Genomic DNA, 25,337 nt, shown 5'->3' with positions numbered 1-25,337 from the left:
TCAATGTTGCTGCACCTGTTTCATTCCTTACCTCCAGCCAGAGAGATTCTGTCCTTGACCCCTCTGGAACATCTTCTCTCTCCAATCCTGTAATGCCATCTTTAACCAGAATTGCCACTTCCCACTGCCACCCTAACCCCCACCACCACATTTTCTTCCTTTCCTGTCTCTCCTGAACACCTTGTACCAGGAATATTTAACCCAGTCCTGCCTTTCTTTGAGCCAGGTCTCTGTTATAACAATAGTATCATAATTCCATTTGTTAACCTGTGCCTGCAGTTCACCAATCTTATTAACCACACTCCGTGCTTTCACACACATGCACATTAGCCCTGATTTAGGCTTTTTATCCTCTCCCCCTCATTCTGGCCCCATCTAATGACTTACTGTTGCCTACTCTAGTTCTAACAAACTCTCCAAGGTTCTATTAACCTTGATACAACTGGCTGATATATCCTTGGTATCAGTTGATGCTTCCCTACTCCCCACTGCCAGTTTTTCTCCTCTCCACTCTGAATTTCCCCTCAGGGTCCCATCCCCATACCAATCTAGTTTAAACCCTCCCCAATAGCACTAGCAAAGCTCCCCGCGAGGACATTCGTCTCAGTCCTATTCAGGTGTAGATCGTCCAGCTTGTACAGGTCCCACCTCCCCCAGAACCTGACCCAATGCCTCAGAAATCTAAAGCCCTCCCTTCTCCTCCATTTCTCCAGCCACGTGTTGAACTGCTCGATCTTCCTATTCTTGTGCTCGTTGGCACGTGGCACTGGGAATAATCCTGTCATTACTGTTCTTGAGGTCCTGCTTTTTAATTATTTTCTTAACTCCCTAAAATCTGGTTTCAGGACCTCATCCCTTTTCCTACCTATATCATTGGTACCAATGGGGACCACAACCTCTGGCTGTTCACCCTCCCCCAAAAGCATGTTCTGCAGCTGCCCTGTGACATCCTTGACCCTGGCACCAGAGAGGCAACGTACCATCCTGGAGTCATGTCTATGGCCACAGAAATGCCTGTTTGCTCCTCTAACTATGGAATCCCCTACTACTTTAGCACTCCCGCCCTTCCTCCTCCCCTCCTGTGCAGCTGAGCCACCTGTGGTGCCATGAACTTGGCTCTTGATATCGTCCTCCGAGGAACCATCTCGCTCACCAGTATCCAAAATGGAAAAGCAGTTAGAGAGTGAGGTAGCCTCAGCAGATTCCTGCACTACCTGCCTGCTTCTCCTAGATACTCTGCCGGTCACCCATTCCCTCTCTGTGTTCTTCGAACCTGCTGTGTGACTACCTCTCTAAAAGTGCTATCCACGTAATCCTCGGCCTTGTGGATGTACTGCAGTGACTCCAGCAGCCACTCAAGCTCCGCAAATCAGAGCTCAACTTTCTGCCACTAGTGACGCTTCCTGCAGATATGATCATTGAGTCCACTCTGTGCCTGCACGACTTCCCACATCCCACAGGATGTACATTCCACATGGCCGAGCTGCGCTGACATACCTTAAACTTTGTATGAAGCATTTACTACGGTATTTATTTCATAATTTATTCTAAATTACTCATTTAAAACAATTATTTTCTTCATTAATTTGGAATATTTCCCACGTATAGTACAGTACTGTGTTTATTAAAGGCTAGCATCACCCACAATTACAACTAAAAGTTACACATTCCTTAATTACACGGGAATGTGTTTTAAGTATTTATTTTAATTATTTTATTTTAGCTATTTTATTTTACTTATTTTGCTGTATATATATTTTTTATTTTAAAGTTTTACTTCTTGTTATTTACAAGACCTACTTTAACTCCTGCATTCTAAGCTGGCTTTTAACACACTAACCCTTACACCAAGCTCTTACCAGCCAATCAGCTTACTGGTTTCATGCGATGTCACAGTTGCTTTTACCACTCAGCTTCTACAGAAGCTGAAATTCTCCTGGTTCCAGACTTGCCTCTGCTCCGCTCTCAGGCAGGAAAGGCTGTGCTCTGAGCCCAAGTATCTATTTATGCTGATCCTGGTTCCTGACCTGCCTCTGCTCCGTTCCCATAGCCACACCTTTTAGTTGGAGGAAGTGAGACAAGTTAAAGGAAAAGTTATTCAGTGGGAGAACAAGTTCAGCCAGACAGAGGAGAGTGGTGGTGGATGAGCATTGTTTGGGCCTCGTTTCAATATATGACTGAATTCAATAACAAATGTTAAAACCTTAATAAGTTCTCAATCAAGCTAGTAACTTTGTTCTCAACCTGATGTATTTTACCCCACTTTATTTTCCTTCTTCACAGTTAACTTAATGGCGATTAGAATACTGTCTTAGCAAAAGTGCGGTCTCTCCAAATGTGTTACTTGCTACCTGGTGGCCATGGCAGTGGCAGATCTACTGGTCATTATCCTGGACCTGATATTAAGACACATACCAATTGTTTATGGGGAGCAGTTCCGGTTCCTGTTTTCCATTCCCGTGTGTAACATACACGCTGTTTTCCTTTATGCAGCCACTGACTGTTCTGTCTGGTTCACTGTCACTTTCACCATTGACCGATTTGTGGCCATTTGTGGCCAGAAGCTGAAAAGTAAATATTGCACTGAGAAAACAGCGACTGTGGTTGTGGGAACAGTGACTGTGCTGAGCTGTTTAAAGAACATTTTCTGGTATTTTATGTTCATAGGTGAATATTTGCTGTTGAATGTCCCCTGGTTTTGTGATGTAACAGGGGGTATTCAGTATTCTCAAGTCTGGGGATCAATCGAGTTCCTCCATAATATTCTAAACCCAGCGGTCCCATTTGTTGTGATTTTGCTGCTCAACGTTTTCACTGTCAGACACATTTTAGTGAGCAGCAGAGCCCACAGGAGACTCCGGGCTGACAGCAGTGGGGAGAGTCCCAGAGACCCAGAGATGGAGAGTCGAAGGAAATCCATCATTTTACTGTTTGTTATCTCGGCAAATTTCATCCTGTTATGGACGACGTTAATGGTTTATTCCGTGTGGTACCGGATGTGGGACTTGGGATATGGTTCTGTTTGGATTGATGAAGTTGTGCTGGAACTGGGCTTCATGCTGCAGCTCCTGAGTTGCTGCACAAACACTTGTATTTATGCCGTGACCCAGACTAAGTTTAGAGAACATCTGAAGGATATGCTGAAATATCCCTTCACCCAAATTGTTCGACTCATTCATTGATCAGAAAAACGGAATCACTGAGAGCTTCAAGCACCTTCTCATTTTATTTCACATTTCCAGCAGGGGCCATGTCCTGTTCTCCATGGTGATAGGGAATGGGGGTGGGTCCTGTTTCCCACAGTGACAGTGAAGTGAGGGTACAGCCTGCGGCCAATAGTGATGGGAGACTGAGGGTGGGGCCTGTTCCCTTGGTGAAAAAGCATTAGGGGAGAGGCCTGTTGCCAAGGTGACAGGGGACTGGGAATTGGGAGATTTCCACATGGTGACAGGACGTAGGGGAGGGTATTGGGTGATCTCTGGCACGGGATCAGCTCACTCAACACAGGCCCGGGATGGAGCCAGGGCCCATCCTGCTCCGTGTGTGACTCAGTATCACACACAGGGGGATCAGCTCACTCAACGCAGGCCCGGGATGGAGCCAGGGCCCATCCTGCTCCGTGTGGCTCGCTATCACACCACGAGACTTCAGCTAACACAGCATAATCTGGAGCCTGGGCCTGTCCTGCTCTGGGGGCTCAGTAACAAATCCCATGAGATGAACTTTTAATAAACACTGCGGTGTATTTAACTCCTTGTCCAACACTGTGAGGCATCTTTCAGTTTTTAGGTTGATTTCACAGGCGATCTCCAGCTCTGAATTCCTCAGCAGAGAGCTTCTGATCTTCGGATAGTCGGAGTCCGGATGGATGTACCCCGGAAGATGCGCCATGGGACATTATCGGAAGTCCCAACGCACTGACTCTGCGGGAACTGCCAGGGAAGTTTGAACATCTGATGGGCAATTCACCTGCTCACTGGGACCCTCCGCAAAAGTCTCCAACTTCAGACAGTTCCCACGTACTTACCTGAATAGATACCCAGGAAATGTTAGACCGATGAAAACCTAGTCTAACTCCTGGGTAACTGCACAGCTGACCGACCAATCACTCACAATGTCCCCCCAACTTGACTGCCTCGTGACCCCCAACTACCCCCGACCCCTGACTCCCCATTGACCTCCCAAAACCCCCAACTCGACCTGACTAGCTGCTCCACCCGACTCCGCCGACGCACCCTATTCCCCCGACTCAACCTGACCACCCTTTGCCCCAGCTACCCGCTTACCCACCTGCCAAACTACCCACCTCACCCACCTGCCAACCTTCCCAGCTTCCACCTTACCTACCTGACACCCTATCCCCTTACCCATTTACCTCACACAACCTACCCCCTTGCCCGCCCACCCCTATTATTCACTTACCTTCTCTCCGTAGCTTTCCAAAGAAGCTTTGGGACATTTAAACTCTTTACTTACTGGTCAAAGTCCTGGAGCTCCCTTCCTAACAGCGCTGTGCGTGTACCTACACCACGTGAACTGCAGTGGTTCAAGAAGGCAGCTCACCACCTCCCTCTCGAGGGCAACTAGGGATGGGCAATAAATGCTGCCCCGGCCAGTGAAGCCCACATCAAGTGAATGAATAAAAGAAAATCCGGCAGCTGGTGTTGTAAAAAGGGGGCGTGGCCTGTCCTCTCCCAACGATCCGACGCTAGGAAGAAGCAGTTCCATTTCAGACTCGCTCCGCATTTCTGGAGAAGCCGGGATGGGAAGACCTGGTCAGGACCGCCGCGCTCCTGTGTGCTGGAGGAAAGTAGGAGTGGGGTGGCAATCCGACAGTGATTGACATTCCTCGGAAGACTCCGGCCTCATCTTTCAATTCGATACTTTACAGCCTTCCAGAATCAACACTGAGTTCAACCATTACAGACTGGAATCTCTGTCTCCATTTCTTTTCATGTTTCACTCTTACTCTTGTTCTCACATTCGGAATGCAGCACAACTGCTCGAGGCACATCTTTTGTTTCTTTACTTGTCCCATTTCCACTCCCTTTGACTCCGCACGACTAGCTCTTCTGTCATTTAATCTCTCCCTGTCTTACACCCAATCACAGAGCTTCCCTATTGTCCTTTTTCTCACCCTCCTGTTGCTTAAAGTCGATGACATTTCAAACTTGTCCAGTTCTGATGCCTGAAACGTTAACTCGATTTCTCTCTGTACAGATGCTGTCAGACCTGATGAGTATATCCAAGGATTTCTGAATGTATTCAGAGGAATTCTCTGTTACTCCAGCCCGGGATCACGGATGCAATGGATGTTATTGAAAACAAGTTCCCTGGGCCATTTTGTTAGAACTTGTTTGCTTCTAAAATTGTATTTTTACTCTTCTGACATTGTCTCAAATTAACCATTAACCTTCTGACATGGATCCATGTATCCATTTAGCATGGGTGGATGATTGGACAATGGAGAAGTAGCAGAGAGTAGGGATAAACGGGACATTTTCGCTTTCTCAGCCGCTAACTAGGGGATTTCTGCAAGGATCAGAGCTGGGGCCTCAACTATTTACAATCCCTGTTAATGATTTAGACAAAGAGATCAAGCTGAGAGAAGTAGGGAAAGCGGAGGGGTGAAATCAAAAAGGAAATTAGGACAGTAAAGAGAGGGCATGAAAGAATATTGGCAAGCAAAATCAACACAAAGATGATTGATCAATTTAGAGTAAGAGGATCACGAAGGAAAGAATGGAGCTCATAAAACACCGAAAAGGTAACCTGTGGGTGGAGGCGGAGGATGTGGGTTTGGGTCTGAATGAATACTTTGCGTCTGTCTTAACAAAAGAGGGGGAGAATGCTGACATTGTAGTTCAGGAGGAGGAGTGTGAAGTATTGGATGTGATAAACGTAGGGAGAGAGGAAGTATCAAGGGGATTAGCATCGCCAGAAGTGGATAAATCACCAGGGCTGGATGAAATGTACCCCGGGCTGTGTCCGCTCCAGTCAACAAGGATCTGACTACTCTAATCCCATTTTCCAATGCTTGGCACATAGCCCTGGAGGCTATGTCAACGCAAGTGAATATCTAAATACTTCTTAAATGTTACGAGAGTTTCTGACTCAATCACCCTTTCAGGCAGTGAGTTCTAGACTCCCACCACTGTCTGGGTGAAAAAAATATTCCTCAACACCCCTCTTAGCCTTCTACCTCTTACCTTAAATCTATGCCCCCTGGTTATTGACCCCACTACTAATGGAAAAAGTGCCTTCATATCCACCCTATCTATGCTCCTCATAATCTCATACACCTCTATCAGGTCCCCTCTCAACCTTCATTGCTCCTAGGAAAACAACCCCAGCCTATCCAATCTTTCCTCATGGCTCAGACACACCAACACAGGCAGCATCCTGGTAAATCTCCTCTGCGCCCTCTCCAGTGCAATCACATCCTTCCTATAATGTGGTGACCAGAACCGCACACAGTACTCCAGTTGTGGCCTAACCAGCGTTTTATACAGTTCCAGCATAACCTCCCTGCTCTTGTATTCTATGCTTCAGCTAATAAAGGCAAGTATCCCTCATGCCTTCTTAACCACTTGATCTACATGCCCTGCTACCTTCAGGGATCTATAGATATGCTCACCAAGGTCCCTCTGATATTCAGTGCTTTTCAGGGTCCTACCATTCATAGTGTATTCCCTTGCCTTGTTAGCCATCCCCAAGTGCATTACCTCACATTTTTCTAGGTTGAATTCCATTCGCCACTGCTCTGCCCACCTGACCAGTCCATTGATATCCTCCTGCAGTTTACGGCTATCCTCCTCGCTATTTACCACTCTACCAATTTTCCTCTTATCTGCAAACTTCTTGATCATACCCCCTACATTTAAATCTAAATCATTTATGTACACCACAAACAGCAAGGGCCCCAGTACCGAGCTCTGTGGAACCCCACTAGAAATAGACTTCCAGTCACAGAAACATCCCTCTACCATCACACTCTGCTTCCTGCCTCTCAGCCAATTTTGGATCCAACATGCCACTTTGCCATGGACCCCATGGGCTCTTACTTTCATGCCCAGTCTGCCATGAGGGACTTTATCAAAAGCCTTGCTAAAGTAAAATGCATTATCCTCATCAACACTCCTGGTTACCTCCTCAAAAAATTCGGACAAATTTTTCAAACACGACCTTCCCTTAACAAACCCATGCTGACTGTCCCCGATTAATCCTTGTCTCTCCAAGGCCAGATATATTCTGCCCCTCAGAATTCTTTCTAGTAACTTCCCCACCACTGAGGTTAGACTGACTGGCCTGTAATTTCCTGGTCTATCCCTTCCTCCCTTTCTTAATATTGGAACAATTTTAGCGGTCCTCCAGTCCTCTGGCATCACACCTGTGGCCAGAGAGGATTTGAAAATTATTGCCAGGGCCCCTGAAATCTCTTCCCTAGGCTCCCTCAACAGCCTGGGATATATCTCATCCGGGCCTGTGGATTTATCCATTTCTAAGGCCGCTAGACCTGCAAGTGCCCCCTCGCTCTCTATGTTAATTTCCTCTAATATTTCACAGTCCTCCACCCTGATATCTGTATCTGCGTTGTCCTTTTCCATTGTGAAGACCGACGTAAAGGATTCATTGAGGACTGCACCCATGTCTTCCGGGTCCACACACAGATTACCTCTGTTATCCCAAATTGGCCCTACTCTTTCCCTAGTTATTCTCTTACTCTATATATATTTAAATAACCCCTTTGAGTTTTCCTTTATTCTATCCACCAATGCTTTCTCATGCACTCTCTTAGCTTTCCTAATTTCCTTTCTAAGTTCCCTCTACACTTTTTACATTCCAGGAAGGACTCAGCTGTATTGAGCCCTCGGTATCTGCCATAAGCTTCTCTTGTTTTCTTCATCCTAACCTTTATGCCCCTTGACATCCAGGGTTCTTCAGGATTGGTTCCCCCCACCCGTTGCCTTTATGGGAACATAATTGCCCTGTGCTTTTGCTATTACCTCCTTGAAGAACCCCCACTGCTCTGACACAGTTTTATCTGCAAGTAGCTGCTCCCAGTCCACTTGTGCCAAATCGCATCTCATCTTAGTAAAATTAGCCTTTCCCCAGTTTAGAACTTTTATTCCTGGCCCAACCTTATTCTTTTCCATAACTATCCGAAATCTAACTGAGTTATGGTCACTATCTCCAAAATGTTCCCCTACTGATATGCCTTCCACCTGCCCGGGCTCAGTTCAGAATATTAGGTCCAGAACTGCCCCTTCCCTTGCTGGGCTTTCTACGCACTGTCTAAGAAAGTTCTCCTGGATGCAACTTCAGAATTTTACTCCCTCCCTACCTTGCACACTGAAACTATCCCAGTTAATATTTGGGTAGTTAAAATCCCCTACCATTACTGCCCTATTATTCTTACACTTCTCTGAAATTTGTCTACATATTTGATCCTCTATCTCTCCCTGACTGTTTGGGGGCCTATAGTACACAGGTCATATCTGACTAATTAGATTGAAGTTTTTGAGGAAGTAACAAGTAGGATTGATGAGGGTGGTGTAGTTGATGTGATACACATTGATTATAACAAGGCTTTCGACAAGGTTCCACATGGCAGACTGCTTAAAAAAATAACAGCCCATAGGATCCAGGGGAACGTAGCGAGCTGGATACAAAATTGGCTCAGTGGCAGGAAACAAAGGATGGATGTTTTTGTGACTGGAAGGCTGTTTCCAGTGGGGTTCTGCCGGGCTCAGTACTGGGCCCCCTGCTTTTTGTGGTCTATATTAATGATTTGGGCATAAAAGTAGAATGATCAAGAAGTTTGCAGACAGCAGAAAAATTGGTTGATAGCGAGGAGAGTTGCTGTGGACTGGAGGAAGATATCAATACACTGGTCAAGTGGGCAGAAAAGTGGCAAATGGAATTCAACCCAGAGAAGTGTGAGGTGATGCAATTGGGGAGGTCAAACAAGGCAAAGGATTACACAATAAATGGGAGGAAACTGAGAGGTGTAGAGGAAGTGAGGGGTCATAGAGTGAATGTCCACAGATCCCAGAAGGTAGCAGGACAGGTTGAGAAGGTGGTTAAGAAGGCAGATGGAATCCTTTCATTTCTTAGCTGAGGCATAGAATATAAGAACAGGGAGGTTATGCTGGAACTATAGAAAACATTAGTTAGGCCACGACTTGAGTACTGTGTGCTGTTCTGGTCACCTTGTTACAGAAAGGATGTAATTGCATTCGAGAGGGAACAGAGGAGATTTACCAGGATGTAGCCTGGGCTGGAAAATTGCAAATATGAGGAAAGATTGGAGAGGCTGGGGTTGTTCTCCTTAGAACAGAGGAGGCTGAGGGGAGATTTGATTGAGATGTACAAAATTGTGAAGGGCCTGGATAGACTGGATGGGAAGGGCCTATTTACTTTAGCAGAGAGCACATTGACGAGGGGATATAGATTTTAAGAGATTGATAGAAAGATTAGAGGGGAGATGAGGAAAACCTTTTCTCACCCAGAGGATTGTGTGGGTCTGGAACTCACTGCCTGAAAGGGGAGTAGAGGCCGGAACCCTCAACTCATTGAAAAGGTGTCTGGATATGCACCTCAACTGCCGGAACCTGCAGGGCTATGGACCAAGTGCTGAAAAGTGGGATTAGGCTGGGGGGGGTTCGTTCTTCAGCCGGGGCAGACACGATGGGCCGAGTGGCCTCTTTCTGTGCTGTAAACATTCTACGATTCTACGGTACATTCAGACGGTTGCTATGCAGCCATTCACACCTCATCTGGACACATCTTTTGTTTCTTTACTTTACCCATTACCACTGCCTCTGGCTTTTGTACCATGAAACCTTTTATCCTTTAATGTCTCCTGCCCTCCACCCTATCACACACCTTCCCTTTTGTTCATCGACATCATTCCCTCCCCAGACCAACTCCTATTGGTCCAAATAAAATCGGCCTTCCTGGTAATAAATCCATGAGTTCTGTCATTGGTGGAGATTGTGGCTGGTTAATTGGTTCAATGTTGCTGCTTCTGGTCTCACTGGTGTCAGGTGAGTGCGGCTTGTGTGTATAAAAGGTGCTGCTCGGTGGCTGAAGGGATGGTTGAGTTGTTTGGTATCATGGGGGATTTTGTAGTGAGGGCTTTGTTCCCAGGGCTGGTGTTAGTTGGAGCTGTTTGTGGCTCTGATACTTGGCAACTGTTTCTCGGCCAGAGGTTTCCATGGAGCAGAGTCAAAGCCACCCCTGTGCCTCAGACATTCTCTCCGCCTGGGCCTCCCTTTGGTTCCCATTTCCGTGTGTCTGAGGGTGGAAGTGTGTCTCCACTGCAGACTGTGATGGTGCAGTGTGGAGAGGACAAGCTGCTGCTCAGGGTCCAGCTGGATTTATTTGGAACCTGGCACCTGATCAAAGCTGCTGACCTGACCCTGGGGACAGCAGGTTGTTGGCCAACCAGGATCTACTCTCAGAACCACACTGTCCTCTTTGACTATGGACTCCATGAGTGTGGCAGCAGGTTGCAGGTAATGGGAATCCTCAGCTCTTGCTCTAAGCTTGGGCTGTAGGTTGTTCCCCACTCTTCATTCCAACACTGGGTGAGATGTCAATGATATTGAGGAGATAGCTGTCTCCTGCTTTATAAAACTACAAATTAGCTTTCTATCTTGTATTGTACTTTACTTTAACTGATCCCTGAGTCTCTCCAACCTATGACATCAGCCCCATTGGTCTTGAACCTTCTCTTTGGATCCTCCAAGCTTTTCCTTTTGTTGTTTTGAGGATTTTCAGCTCTATTCCCCTCATTCAGATCAATCCAACTGGAGGTTTCAGTCCAGTTTAATCGAACCAGGTTTAGAATGAGATGTGATGAAAATTTGCTTTTTCATATAAATTTGGATAGCTTGAATTTCCAAGCAATGGTGGGATGTGACACCCAGCTTTCAGAAACTAAGCTGAAGTGTTAATTTTTTTCAAAAGGTTATTGATAAATTAGTACTAAAGTTTTATATTATGAAAAGTGAAGTTGCAACAAGATATGGGAACAATGGAATTTACCTGTAGAGAGGATGAGGCTGAGTCAGTATTGAAGACATCCTAAGATCTTTCATAAATGTGAGAAGCCTCCAGCCTCTGCATCAAGTTCCTGTCTAAAGGAACCAAGGATGTGTCAACTCGTATTGAATTCTCCTGTCCAGGTGGTGTTGCTTTGCCTGGGTCTGTACAAATCTGTTTTTTAACTGTTGCCTTAATGAAGGTGTCACTGGGAGCCAGATTAATCAGAATTTTGGGAGTTCTTATAGTAATTTGTAGACATAATGGATGTGCTTAATCTTTTCTTTAAATGTTTACATTTTTATCTAAACCTCCTGAATTTGTGGCAGTCTTTGCTGTTCCTGAATTCCGGGCACTGATCTCAAAATAAAATACTAATTGCAAAACAGTTGAGTGCCTAATCAAGTTTCCCTCGTGGATTTGATCCACCTGACTAGCATCATCTGCCACATCATAACATTCCCTTCATTCCCCAAAATAAATCCATCTGTCTCCAATGTACTCGGTGACTGAGCATTCACAGCTCTCTGGGATAGAATCCCAAACATTCACCACCTGCTGTATGAAGTAATTCCCTGTCACATTAATCTTAAGTGACCCCCTGACCTGAGATGCCTACCCCTAATAATCAACTCTCCTCCGGCTGGGGGGAAGCAGCCTCTTCACACTGATCCTGTCCATCCCCCTCAGAATTGTTTTCAGGGGATGGGATGACTTCATTGTTAGCCCCTGTGGAGAACATTCTCATTTCAGATCAGTTCTTCATTCCTTCACCTGATTCTTTCAGATGATTGGAGATTTCCTCATCTACACCACCCACCTGAACCACACCCCAGAGTATCATGGATCTGTCATTGTGAGAACAAATGGAGCTGTCGTTCCCATTGAGTGTCGTTATTTGAGGTGAGAATCTTTATTCGCTTTGTCAATAAGATCTACAGCTGCTGGTGGTCTCTGAAGATGTCCTAAAATGACTCCCCTGCCTTTCCAGGAAGGGCAATGTGAGCAGTGACCCCATCAAGCCCACCTGGATCCCATTCAGCTCCACCAAGTCTGGAGAAGGGCATCTGTCATTCTCTCTGCGCCTAATGAATGGTATGTGATGGGTGGATGGGGAGTGATTTCCTGTAGTCACTCACTGGGAGTTACAGCCACTGTCTCTAACCCTTGTCCTCTTGTACTTCAGGTGACTGGCTTACAGAGCGCACTTCGACTGTCTACTACCTGGGTGAGCTCATTCACATTGAGGCCTCTGTTTCAATGATCAACCACATGCCCCTGAAGCTCTACATTGACCGCTGTGTAGCTACACTGAGCCCAGACAAGGACTCCACCCGGAGATACAGCTTTATTGACCACAATGGGCAAGGATCTCTCTGCTTTCTCCAGCTGGTCCCATCTCAATGGCTTCACTTGATTCACTTCCTGTCCCTTTTTAATCTTTCTTCAGTTGCCTCCTGGACAGCAAAGCTGAGGACTCCTTTTCAACTTTTGTGTTGCCAAGAGACGAGCGGGAGCTGGACAAGCTCCGCTTTGACCTGGATGTGTTCCGTTTCCTTGGAGATGACCGTTCCTTGGTAAGAGGAAGCTGATCATTGGGGTCTCCATGTTGGGAGGGAGTCACTGAATCATGACTTGTGTTGAATGTGTCCCTCAGATTTTCATCACCTGTCACCTGAAAGTTGCTCCATTGGATCAGAGGGATTCCAGGAACAAAGCTTGTACTTTCCAGAAGGTGCAGAATGTGTCAGTTCCCCCTCTCTCTCCCTCAGGGATGTTGTGTGGGGATGTGATGCACAACCTGGTTGATGGGCTCTTTCTCTTGTTTAGCTGGACCCCATTGGAGGAATCGAGCATTGACATTTGTGCCTGTTGCCATGTGGGTAACTGTGGTGCCACAAGGGAGTTGTGGTTAGGTCCCAGAGGAAGGAGAGATCTTGTACCTGAAGCTGGTGGGACATTGATCCTCTAGATGTTGGACGTCCCCCTTTCCCCTCTCTAACTGGAATGTTTGATGTTGCAGAGAGTGAAGCTGGATTGAAGTGGGAGGGTGAGGCCTCACTTGGACCCCTGCAGGAGATGAGAAGTGGTATCGCACACTCCTGCAGAAACAACAGGTCAGCTTTGACCTTGGCAAGGTAGTCCAAGGTCGCAACACATCGAGTAGTAGATTTAATGCTACGCACATTTATGGATACAATCTTTACACCCATTTTAAAGCATTTAGTGTCTTACCAAACCTGTTGTCTCTGAGAGTCCGAGACCTTTGGTCTGCTCCTGCATACCCATAGTGTTCACAAATTGCCTCACTTTGGATGGGCTGAGGAAACTGTCCTGAACCTCCCCATTGGAGATGTTCTGCTCAGGTGGCATCTGGGGATTCGTGTAGAGGACGGGATTTGAAATGTCCTCTGTTGGAGAAGCTTCCCCAATCCTCTCCCCCTCTGGGGCGTCGCTGCTCCCGGCTTCCCGGAGCTGGGGTGCGCTGAGCGCTTCACTGCTCCCAGATTGCTGGGGTTGGGGTGCACTGGCCTCTTCAGGTTGTGGGCAAAGTCGGGGTGCGCTGGTCTCCTCATTGTCGCCAATGTTCTGGAGCTCGGGTGTCTCGTCCTCCAACTCCCTAGAGCTTTTCCGCTTCTTCTGTAGGTGCCGCCCTTACCTTTCTTCGTCTGAAGAGCAGCTGTCCTTGTCATCCGTGTCGGATAGGAGACGCCTCTTGCCACTTGTCTGGGAAGTGGCTTGGTCCCTTCTTAGCCCCTTCTTCCTTTTGGCTCTCTTCACCAGCTGCCACTCCCCCTGCTGATTTTCCGCTGCTTCCTCCTCCATTGATTCGCTCTCCTGAGGAGTGGGAGGTTCAGGGGGTAGTGCTGTTGATTGGCTGTCTGCTGCCTCAATCTTATCCTCCACCTTGTCTCTCTCTGTGTCCTCCTTTGTCCCGTTGTTCTCACTGGGGGCCATGGTGTTTGGAGTGTTACAAGAGTCCTTGGTAGTAGTGACACGAAGCATTTCTTCTGCTTCCCCCTCATTGGCGTTGGCTGCCCGTGCATAAGTGAGGCAGCGTTTGGGGCAGGTCCTGTAGAGGTGACCTGCCTCGCCACACAGGTTGCAGCACTTAGTCTGTTTTCAGTCCTTTGTCTGGTGCCCTTCCTGTTTGCAGTTCTTGCAGAGGGCGGCGCTGCAGTTGGCCGCCACATGACCAGACTTGCCGCATGAGTGACAAAGTTTGGGTTGTCCAGCGTAGACCAGGTAGCCACGGCTTCCCCCGATAGCAAATCTGGAAGGAGGGTGGAAGACGGCTCCCTTACCATCGGTCTTGTGCGTGACCTTAACCTGGCGTTTGCTGGTCCAAATCCCGAAGGCGTCTCTAACCTTGGTGCAGCTCCCAACCTTGTCGACGTACCTGGTGAGGAGGGTGAACACGTCGGCGACAGGGACGTAGGGGTTGTAGAGATGCACCGTCACCACACGGTCCCGTTGCAACGGCAGAGCAAAGAGCGGCTCCACCGTCAGGATCTTCATCTCCGGCTGGTGTCTCTTCTTCTCGAACACCTTCAGGAACTTGACGCAGGCAGCAACATTCCTGAAGGTCACGTCGAAATATCCAGCGCTGGGGAAGTCTTGCAGGGAGTAGATCTCCTCCGCTTCAAATCCACACGCCTTCAACAGGATCCGCTTGATGAAGAAGGCCCGATCCATGGGTGCTCCTCCTTCACTGTCCTTCACTGTCACCCGAACGGTGTTACGTACCCCCTGGTTTGGGGCTCCTTTGGTTTTAGCCGTCGCTTCACTACAACTGATCTTAGCCAAAAGGCCGAGAAGCGATAACCCAGAAACCCATGCACCCGTCCCGTCTTCCTCGGCCTCCGGCTTCACCGTCCGTTTTGCTGCGTGTGGCCGAACACGGGCTGAAGACCCGACAGCCAGCATTGAGCATCAGGACCTTTCTTGCTTGATGCTGCCTCCCTGAAGCAGCGCCTGCAACAGCTTCAAAACCCAACAGGGGGCATCGTCCAGTCCCGGGCTCCGCCCTGACAAGCAGCACAAGTGCACACCAGCAGCAGCCCTGCAGTTGTACCAATATCCAACAGGGGGCATTTTCCAGTCCAGGATTCCACCCTGACAAGCAGCACAAGTGCACACCAGCAGCAGCCCTGCAGTTGCACCAAAATCCAACAGGGGGCATTGTCCAGTCCCGGGCTCCACCCTGACAAGCAGCACAAGTGCACACCAGCAGCAGCCCTGCAGTTGCACCAATATCCAACAGGGGGCATCGTCTAGTCCCAGGCTCCACCCTGACAAGCAGCACAAGTGCAAACCAGCAGCAGCCCTGCAGTTGCACCAAAATCCAACGGGGGGCATCATTCAGATATAAAAACAAAGAACTGCGGATGCTGGAAATCCAAAACAAAAACAGAATTACCTGGAAAAACTCAGCAGGTCTGGCAGCATCGGTGGAGAAGAATAAAGTTGACGTTTCGAGTCCTCATAACCCTTCAACAGAACTGAGTAAAACTAGGAGAGGGGTGAAATATAAGCTGGTTTAAGGTGGGGGGGTGGGGGGAGAGAAGTCGGGGGGGGGGGTGGTGTGGTTGTAGGGACAAGCAAGCAGTGATAGGATCAGATAACCAAAAGATGTCAGAGACAAAAGAACAAAGAGGTGTTGAAGGTGGTGGTATTATCTAAACGAATGTGCTAATTAAGAATGGATGGGAGGACACACAAGGTACAGCTCTAGTGGGGGTGGGGTGGGGTGATATAAGACTAACAGGGCATAAAAGGTATAAATTTAAAAATAATGGAAATAGGTGGGAAAAGAAAAATCTATATAAATTATTGGAAAAAATAAAAGGGAGGGGGAAGAAACGGAAATGGGGGTGGGGATGGGGGAGGGAGTTCAAGATCTAAAGTTGTTGAATTCAATATTCAGTCCGGAAGGCTGTAAAGTGCCTAGTTGGAAGATGAGGTGCTGTTCCTCCAGTTTGAGTTGGGCTTCACTGGAACAATGCAGCAAGCCAAGGACAGACATGTGGGCAAGAGAGCAGGGTGGAGTGTTAAAATGGCAAGCGACAGGGAGGTTTGGGTCATTCTTGCGGACAGACCGCAGGTGTTCTGCAAAGCGGTCGCCCAGTTTACGTTTGGTCTCTCCAATGTAGAGGAGACCGCATTGGGAGCAACGAATGCAGTAGACTAAGTCAGAGGAAATGCAAGTGAAATGCTGCTTCACTTGAAACGGGTGTTTGGGCCTTTGGACGGTGAGGAGAGAGGAAGTGAAGGGGCAGGTGTTGCATCTTTTGCGTGTGCATGGGGAGGTGCCATAGGTGGGGGTTGAGGAGTAGGGGTGATGGAGTGGACCAGGGTGTCCCGGAGGGAACGATCCCTACGGAATGCCGCCAAGGGGGGTGAAGGGAAGGTGTGTTTGGTGGTGGCAGAACTGTTTTTGAAGGTAGCAGCATCAGAACAGATGCGACGGACGCAAAAGAACTGAGAGAATGGGATGGAGTCCTTACAGGAAGCAGGGTGTGAGGAGCTGTAGTCAAGGTAGCTGTGGGAGTCGGTAGGCTTGTAATGGATATTGGTGGACAGTCTATCACCAGAAATTGAGACAGAGAGGTCAAGGAAGGGAAGGGAAGTGTCAGAGATGGACCATGTGAGAATGATGGAGGGGTGGAGATTGGAAGCAAAATTAATAAATTTTTCCAGTTCCCGACGAGAGCATGAAGCAGCACCGAAGTAATCATCGATGTACCGGAGAAAGAGTTGTGGGAGGGGGCCGGAGTAGGACTGGAACAAGGAATGTTCCACATACCCCATAAAGTGACAGGCATAGCGGGGGCCCATGCGGGTACCCATGGCCACACCTTTTATTTGGAGGAATTGAGAGGAGTTAAAGGAGAAATTAAAGTTAAAGGGGGCATCACTCAGTCTGGCACCAATGAGCCTGTCCTGCCACTCAGCACAAGTTCAGTTCAACCAGATCAATGATGGAAAGCAGGACAATGCTCTGAATGACTTTTTCTTCTTTTCAGTTTCCCTTTCACCCTGTAGAGGGCAAAACTGCACCATTCCTGAAGACGCTGCAATACCAGGTCGATGTGTGGAATGGACGGAGAAAGATCCTGTTCCATCTCCCTGCTCCAAAAATAAATTTAATATTTGGTCCCCAGATAAAGGACGTATCGGATATTAAACTGATAAGAACAGATTTTTTTTTGAAAAATATACTTTATTCATAAAATATCTGGAGGAACATTCCAAAACATTTCAAAATCACCATCACAAAACTACAATCAGATTCAACTTTTACACATTGATCACAAGGTGCATCGATACAATCAATGAATATTACAATCATTTCAATATGGTCATTACAGATAATCAGACAAAGGTATTGGAGTTATCAACATACATCATGTTGCTCTCTGAGGTGCTTCAATATAATTAGTATTCACTGCAGACATTCATTTTCAGCTGTACAGCCCGAGGGGCTCTCAACATTTCCCAGTCCCTGGGTGCACTGTGGCAGAAAGGTCTTAGACAGCGACCCTTCCCCATTGCGCCTTTGCGGTGGCTGCCCCAAGCTTTAGTGCGTCCCTCAGCACGTAGTCCTGGACCTTGGAACGTGCCAGTCTGCAACACTCGGTCGGGGACAACTCTTTGCGCTGGAAGTCCAACAAGTTTCAGGCAGACCAAAGAGCGTCTATCACCGACGTCCAGACCTTCTTTGCAAAGGCACAACCACAAGGAGGTGAACAACGGTCTTGTCCCCACCACAGCCACCTCGAGGGCAACGTGCAGAGGGGGTGAGACTCCTGCCGTGTTGCGGAATCCCTCCCCAAATCTCATTTTGGAGAGCACATCCACCATGTTTGTCCAGACTCTCCCATGTACTGTCATCAAAGCCCTTTGTAATGGAGGACAGGAAGGACTGGGACTCCGTACTGTCTGTGGGCTTCACGTCATACAATCCGACATAAAAGGATTTGCTGATCCTCAAAATGTCGGACTGCGATGACTTTACTGAGCCGTCTTCTTCCTTCAGGCTGCTGATCACAGAGCTCTCTCTGTGTACCTTTTGGAAGAAGAAACGTGAGCACGTCTCATCCTGCTCCACGGAGCGGACTCTGGAACGGAAGATGATCTTGGAGGCCTCCGAGGCAAAGAGCGAGGCTTGCTGGCTCTTCACCTATTGGAGTTCCTCCTTGACATCCACCCCCATCGACTGCAGCTGGAGCAGGTTTTTCTGGAGACAGGAAACGTTCCCCCAGCCTCTCCCTCTCTCTCTTGCCTTCTGAATACCTTTGAGGGTGAAAACCTCTTCATGTTACTAACAAAAACACATGAACATATGAATTAGCAACAGGAGTCGGCCTCTCAGCCCTTCAAGCCCACTTTGCCACTCAATAAGCTCCCGGCTGATCTGATCGTAACCTCATTTCCACATTACCCCCTACCCTCGATAACCTTTCACCCACTTACTTCCCAATAATTAAAAATATTCAACGATTCTGCTTCCATCGCCTGTTGAGGAAGAGAATTCCAAAGTCTCACGACCCTCTGAGAGAAAAGAATTTCCCCTCACCTCTGTCTTAAACAGTGGCCCCAAATACAAGATTCTCCCACAAGAGGAAACATCCTCTCCACATCCACCCTCTCATGGCCCCTCAGCTTCTTCTATGTTTTAATCAGGTCGCCTCTTACTCTTCTGAACTACAGCAGATACAGGCCTAGCCTGTCCAATCCTTCCTCATAAGGCAATCCGCCCAATCCAGGTACTAGTTGGGTAAACCGTATCTGAATGGCTTCCAACGCATTGACATTCTTCCTCAAATAAGGAGACCAATAGTGTACACAGTGCTCCAGATGGGGTCACACCAATGCCCTGAATAACTGAAGCATCAGCTCTCTACTTTTCTATTCAACAGTGAGGCCCGAGTGCACAGGCGCAACTGTTGCTGACGCCTTTCCAGTCAGCGGAAGGAGTTACAGTATTTTCAGTGGTAGCAATAGAATCAACATCAGTGCTGCCTCTATTAAATAGCTCAAGGAACGCTGCTTATGGAAAACAAAGAAAAGATTGCTTTCTATTATTCTGCCTGATTGCGTTGGTTGATCTTAGATTTTTCCTTTCTGATTGTGCAATTTAATTAACGGTAACTCGAAGCATAACCATACCAGTGCACTTTCAAACGCTATTTGGGCCCAATTTCCAGATGACAGTCGAACCGGAATTGTCCCGGCCTGTTTCTGTGCTGTAAACTTGTGTGCAGACGACTGAGATGATATTTACACCAGGGAATGGAAAGAAACATTAAAGAATTTCAAGACATCAGCAAAAAAAATGTCAATGTGAAAAGCTAAGACACTGATGTGAGGGGGGCAGTGAGACAACTGAAAACAAAGAGGACATGTCGCTAAAGTCTGAATTTAAAATAGAAAATTCTGGTCAAACAGGTTAGGGACAGTTGTAAAAAACAACACAGCTTCCCCCCCTCGCCCACCCACCCAGCCAAAAGCTGTTTACAGAATGTCTGTGAAAAGAGCTACGCAGAGATTTAAAGAGACACTCCATTCAGCTGACTAAAAGTATCTTCACTTACATCAGTATAGCTCCAAACTCACGATCCAGCTCCATTTTCTCCTGTGCTTCACTTGCTGACTCTGTAGCCTCTCAAGCAGAAGGTTGTGGGTTCAAATCTCACTCCAGAGATTTGTGCACTTAATCCAAGCTGACAGTCCTGTTGGAGGAGATCGGAAATCAAGGCTTTAACAAGTAGCTGAAAAAGATCCCAGGTACGATTCAAGCTGGGGAATTCTCCCTGGTTTCCTGCTGAACATTTATTCTTCAACCAACATCAGTTAAAAGAGGTTATTTGTCATTATCCCGTTGTTGTATATGGGTCCTTGCTGGGTACAAAATAACTGCCACACTTACAACAGCAAAACACATTTCAACACTTCAAAAGTGCTTCATGGAGTAAAGTGTTTGGAATATTCAGTAATGAGCAGAAACAGAATATCTCTGTGATAATACACACAGAAAATGATGGAAATACACAGCAGGTTTTCAGCCTCTGTGTGGAGTAACAGAGTTAACGTTTCAGGTTGTGATGAAAGGTCATTCACCTGAAAAGTTCACTCAGTTTCTCTCTCCAAAGTGATCAAGGTAAGCATCAAGAGGTTTTTCATCCTCAAAGGCACCCAGAAAGCTAGAAAGGAACAGAGGGAAATGTCCCGACTCCAGAAAAACATGCAGAATCTGCTCTGGCTGCAGTCGATGGGGGTCGATGTCAAGGAGGAACTCCAAGAGGTGAAGAGCCAGCAAGCCTCGCTCTTTGCCTCGGAGGCCTCCAAGATCATCTTCTGTTCCAGGGACTAAGGCCCTTGAGTCCTTCGAGAAGAGTAAAACTCCTGGAAGCGACGGCTTGCTGGCGGAGTTGTATTCGGCTCTGTGGGACTTGATCGGCCCAGACCTGCTAGGAGTGTACGAGAGTATGCTCCTGGCCGGTAGTATGTCAGAATCCATGAGGAAAGGCATCATCACCCTCATCTACAAGCACAAGGGGGGAAGGGAGGAAAGGGAGGAAATTAGAAATTGGTGACCCATTTCACTGTTGAATGTGGACTATAAGCTTCTGTCCAAGGTCATCGTCAATCGGGTCAAATCCGCTCTGGAATTGGTGATCCACCCTGACCAGACCTGCACTGTGCCGGGCAGGAAGATCTTTGACAGCCTGGCGCTGCTCAGGGATACGATTGCCTGTGTACAGGACAGGGGTGTGGATACCTGCCTCATCAGCTTGGATCAGGAGAAGGCCTTTGACAGAATATCGCACACCTACATGGTGGATGTGCTCTCCAAAATGGGGTTTGGGGACGAAATTCGCAACTGGATCCAACTGCTCTACACTAACATCAGTAGCGCAGTCTCAATCAATGGGTGGGAAACAGATAGCTTTCCGATGAAATCTGGAGTCAGGCAGGGCTGTCCTCTCTCGCCTGTCCTTTTCGTGTGTTGCATAGAACCCTTTGCCGAGTCCATCAGGAAGGATCCGGGCATAAGAGGAGTGACGATCCCAGGCAGTGGAGGCACTCAAGTCAAAGCCTCCCTGTACATGGACGACGTCGCCGTCTTCTGCTCGGATCCGCTGTCGGTGCGCAGACTGATCCACATCTGCGACCAGTTTGAACTAGCCTCGGGAGCCAAGGTAAATCGTGGGAAGAGCGAGGCCATGTTCTTTGGGAACTGGGCTGACCGATCCTTTGTCCCCTTCACCGTCAGGGCTGACGGCCTGAAGGTGCTGGGGATATGGTTCGGAGGGTCCGGGGCATGTGTTAGAAACTGGAAGGAATGAGTGGCAATGGTAATAAGAGCACTGGGCATGCACCCAAACCCATTCTTAGGAAGGATGAGTGCCCATGAGTAGCATGTTGGCATGGGTCAGTGTGGAGAACAGTTAGGGGCTGGCCATCCCCCATGGACCTCAGGGGTGTTACAGTCAGTGGCAGCTGCCAATGATGCCGAAGTTCGCCAAGGGGGTGAGCCCTGGCTGCATGGACTGAGTGCCTTGCGGGTCGAGTGCCACGAATCGGATGTGCCCTGCGAGATGGTCCTCAGCTGGGGTTGGACTGGCTGCAATGGCGCTGCAGGTAGAGAGTGGACTCACTGCTCCTCTATACTTTCAGGAGAAGACATCCCATAACAATATTGAGAGGTCACAGACTGGCGGGGAACCCCACACCTCCTCATCCTCACTCACTATAAGCAGAAGGCCTTGGAACTCGAGGGGCAGCAAGTACCTCGGTCAACCAGCCATGGTGAGGTTGGGGTATCAGACGAAGGTCAGAGTGCAGCGCACTGAGGTGAGAACTTCAGCTTGTGCAACCATTCTAGTGTAGCCTCTTCATTGATGTGCGCCTCGAACCTGGAGTCCCCATTGACAATCAAAAGACGAGGGCACCATGAAGCAGATCTCCGTTGTCTCACCAGGGTGCCTGGCATGTACAGTGAGAGTCTGATGACTTTCACTAACGACATGTTCATCTTCTCCCTTTTGGGTTCAGCAGCAGGCGCTCGCACTCAGGACCCTGAAGGGCCACCCCTGACCCCGGAAGATCACCATGTTCCCCACGCGCCTGCCTCACACCCGCTCTGTCAAGCAGGCACCAGCGCAGATACCAGCATTAGATGGCCGTCCAGTATCTCAGTGCACATTGGTGAGGGCACTTCACACTCGTTTGAGGTGCAGGCGGAGGCAGAGAGTGCCCAGGGTGCTGGCAGTCGGAGGACTGCTGGAGACCAGGACGATGCTCAGTCGAAGGCTGATGATGAGCCTCTGGAGTCGTCCATTAGGAAGCAGATGCTGGACGTCCAGCGGGGTGTGCGGGAGGATCTAGCGGAGATCTATGAGGGTATGTGCGCCATGGTCTCCGTTATGGAGGAGTCCATGCGGAGCATGACCACTGAGCGCACTGCCTCAGCCAAGGAGAGAGTGGTGACTGTCAGGGAGAGGCTGCCCCAGGGACAGGATCAGGGGTCCCTGGGGATACACTCGGACCTGCAAGCGCTCACACCGGCAATGACCTCAGGTGGTCAGTGTCCGTGTGTGAGATGGATGGGGTACCCAGTATACCAGCTAGGTGCCCGTCCATCAATGGTGAGCAGGGAGGTCCTGAGTGACCTCACGTTGGCGCACGAGCTGCCTGTTGTCTCTGCGGGCTCCTCTCAGGGCTCTACGGATGATGGCAGCAGCCCCTCTGCCCCTCTGCCAGTGACCGTGGCATCTGATGAGGCTGCGGCGACTGGGGAGATGGCAGCCATGGCACTGGCCGCTCCCTCCCAGGTGGGGACAGCACAGGCTCCACTGGCCAGAGGACGACCGCCAAGGTCACCCAGGCCAACAAGGCAGCAGAGTCAGCAGGCTGCCTCCAATGCCAGTGCCAGCGAGGGGGCAGCACCTAGACATAGCACCCACAAATGTAAATTTAAAGCACCTTAAGCACAAGATGGTCTTGTCACGGGTGATGTTTTGTTCCCCCATTTTGCTTTGAGTTTTTTAATGGTGTGACAAACAACACCGGTTAATGTTCAGTTCAGGAATCTGTCACCTGCAACATTAAATGACATTTGATTTTGTGTTATTGGCCTGAGTTTGCTTCATTTGTTCTGCAGGTGCAGCGTAGGCCAATATTTAATGATGCACCGAAATATCGCGAGAGTGCGCGTTGACGTTGGGACGCTCGGCTGATGTCAACATGTTTCATTTCAGGCTCGAGCGAATCGGACACGCGCCCGCCCACCAAGCCAAAAATTCTGCCCATTGAGTTCAGTCTTTAGCCTATTTTGGGCAGTGAAAGAAGTTGTTTTGGACAATGGAGCCCCAAATCCTGGAAAACCGTTCATACAAAAGCACCATTCACTTGCAAATACACCTCTCCACCACTCTCTCTCTCTCTCTCTCACTCCACTGCAGCTTTTACCTCACAACATTTTAAACCAGTTCTCTGCTGCCGCTGCTGATACCGCTCTTAAAAGTACAGCAAGCTCCCAGCTCAAAGCTCATAGACTTTACACAGCTGCTGACAAGCGTCTAAATTCACGATCACACAATGGTTACGGTGCATAAGCAGGCCAATCGGCCCATCGTGTCTGTACTGGCTCTCTGAATGAGCATCTCAATACCCAGTGCCATTCTCCTGCCCTCACCCAATAACCCTACAGATTGTTTCTTTTCAACTAATTATCTAATTCCCTCTTGAATGCTTTGATTGAACCACACTCTCAGTCAGTGCATTCCGGACCCTAGCCACTCACGGTGTGAAATCAGTTTCTCTTATGTCACTTCTGCTTCTTTGACCCGTTGCTTTAAATCTGTATCCCCTCATTTTCGATCATTTCACAAGTGGGGACAATTTCTCCCTATCTACTCTCTCCAGACCTCTCATGACTTTCAATACCTCTATCAACTCTCTTCTCAGCCTTCTTTTCTCTCAGGAAAACAGTCTCAACGTCTCCAATCTTACTCCGTAACTGATCTTCCACATCCCTCTTCGGCACTCTCTCCAATGCCTTCACATCCTCCCTAAAATGTGGTGCCCAGAACTGTACGCAGTACTCCAGCTGTGGTCTAACTCGTGTCTTATACAAGCCCCTATTAATAAAGCCTAGGATACTGAATGCTGTGTTAACTGCTCTCTCAACTTGTCCTGCCACCTTTAATGACTTATGCAAATACACACCCAGGTCCATCTGTGTCGACGCCCCCTTTATTTTGTGCTGTCTCTCTATGTTCTTCCTACCAAAATGCATCAGCTCATATTTCTCCACACTGAACTTCATCTGCCACATATCCGCCCATTCGACCAACTAGTCTGTGTCCTTTTCAAGTTCTCCACTGCCCTCTTCACGGTTCACAGTTGCTTCCAAGTTTTGTATCGTCTGCAAATTTTGAAAAATTTTCCTCTACTCTAAGGTCTAAACCATTCATATATATCAGGAAAAGCAAGGGTCCAATACTGACCCCTGGGGAACTCCACTACAAACCCGCCTCCAGCCCTAAAATCATCCATTAACTATTACTCTCTGTTTCTTGTCACTCAGTCAATTTTCTATCCACATTGCTACTGTCTGTTTTATTCCATGAGATATAACTTTTCTCACAAGTCTGTGTGGCACTGTATCAAATGCCTTTTGGAAGTCCATGTACACCACATCAACAGCATCACCTTCACCAACCCTCTCTGTTACCTCTTCAGAAAATTTCAGCAAGTTAGGGAAACGCCATTTTCCCTTAAGAAATCCATGCTGGCTCTTCTTAATTAACCCGCATTTGTCCCTGAATTTTCCGTGCCCGCTGGTGGTGGGCATGATAGGTGGCGCGATCGGTTTCACGATGGTGGGAAGGCAGGTTGTGATTGTCCGCTCAGCCCGCCAACGACAGGCCGCGTTTCCCACCATCGGTCATCGGGAACCTCATTGTAATACACCAGCATATCATTATCAGGCCATCCCGCCAGGCTCTTGCACCCCCGCTGGATCATCCGTCCACGTCAGCGGGAAAGCACGCTGACGTGTTTCACAACAGCACAGAGGTGACGTGCACTTGGCGGCTGCACTTTGGGTAAACTGGAGGTGAGTGAACAGCTCACTGGGGTTGCCTGTTGCTTTCCAGGCTTCAGGGGCACAGGGGGGGTCGGGGGTATGTGCTGCCCTGCCTCGGAGGCGACTTTTGTGGGTGAGGGGGAGTGGGGGGCAAGTGCAGCCTTGCCGTTGAGGTGACTGGTGGCTGAGG

At 48.4% G+C, this 25,337-nt stretch overlaps 1 pseudogene; it reads right to left on the bottom strand.

Annotated features, from left to right (window-relative positions):
- Window positions 1-17,098: 17,098 nt before the first annotated feature.
- LOC144675301 (U2 spliceosomal RNA) lies at window positions 17,099-17,269 on the bottom strand (annotated as a pseudogene).
- Between the last annotated feature and the right edge of the window lie 8,068 nt (window positions 17,270-25,337).

This window comes from Cetorhinus maximus, unplaced genomic scaffold, assembly GCF_964194155.1.
Source record: "Cetorhinus maximus unplaced genomic scaffold, sCetMax3.hap1.1 HAP1_SCAFFOLD_940, whole genome shotgun sequence".
NCBI classification, from domain to species: Eukaryota; Metazoa; Chordata; class Chondrichthyes; order Lamniformes; family Cetorhinidae; genus Cetorhinus; species Cetorhinus maximus.
The sequence above is the reverse complement of the archived record's forward strand: the minus strand, read 5'-3'. Positions and strand labels throughout refer to the sequence as shown.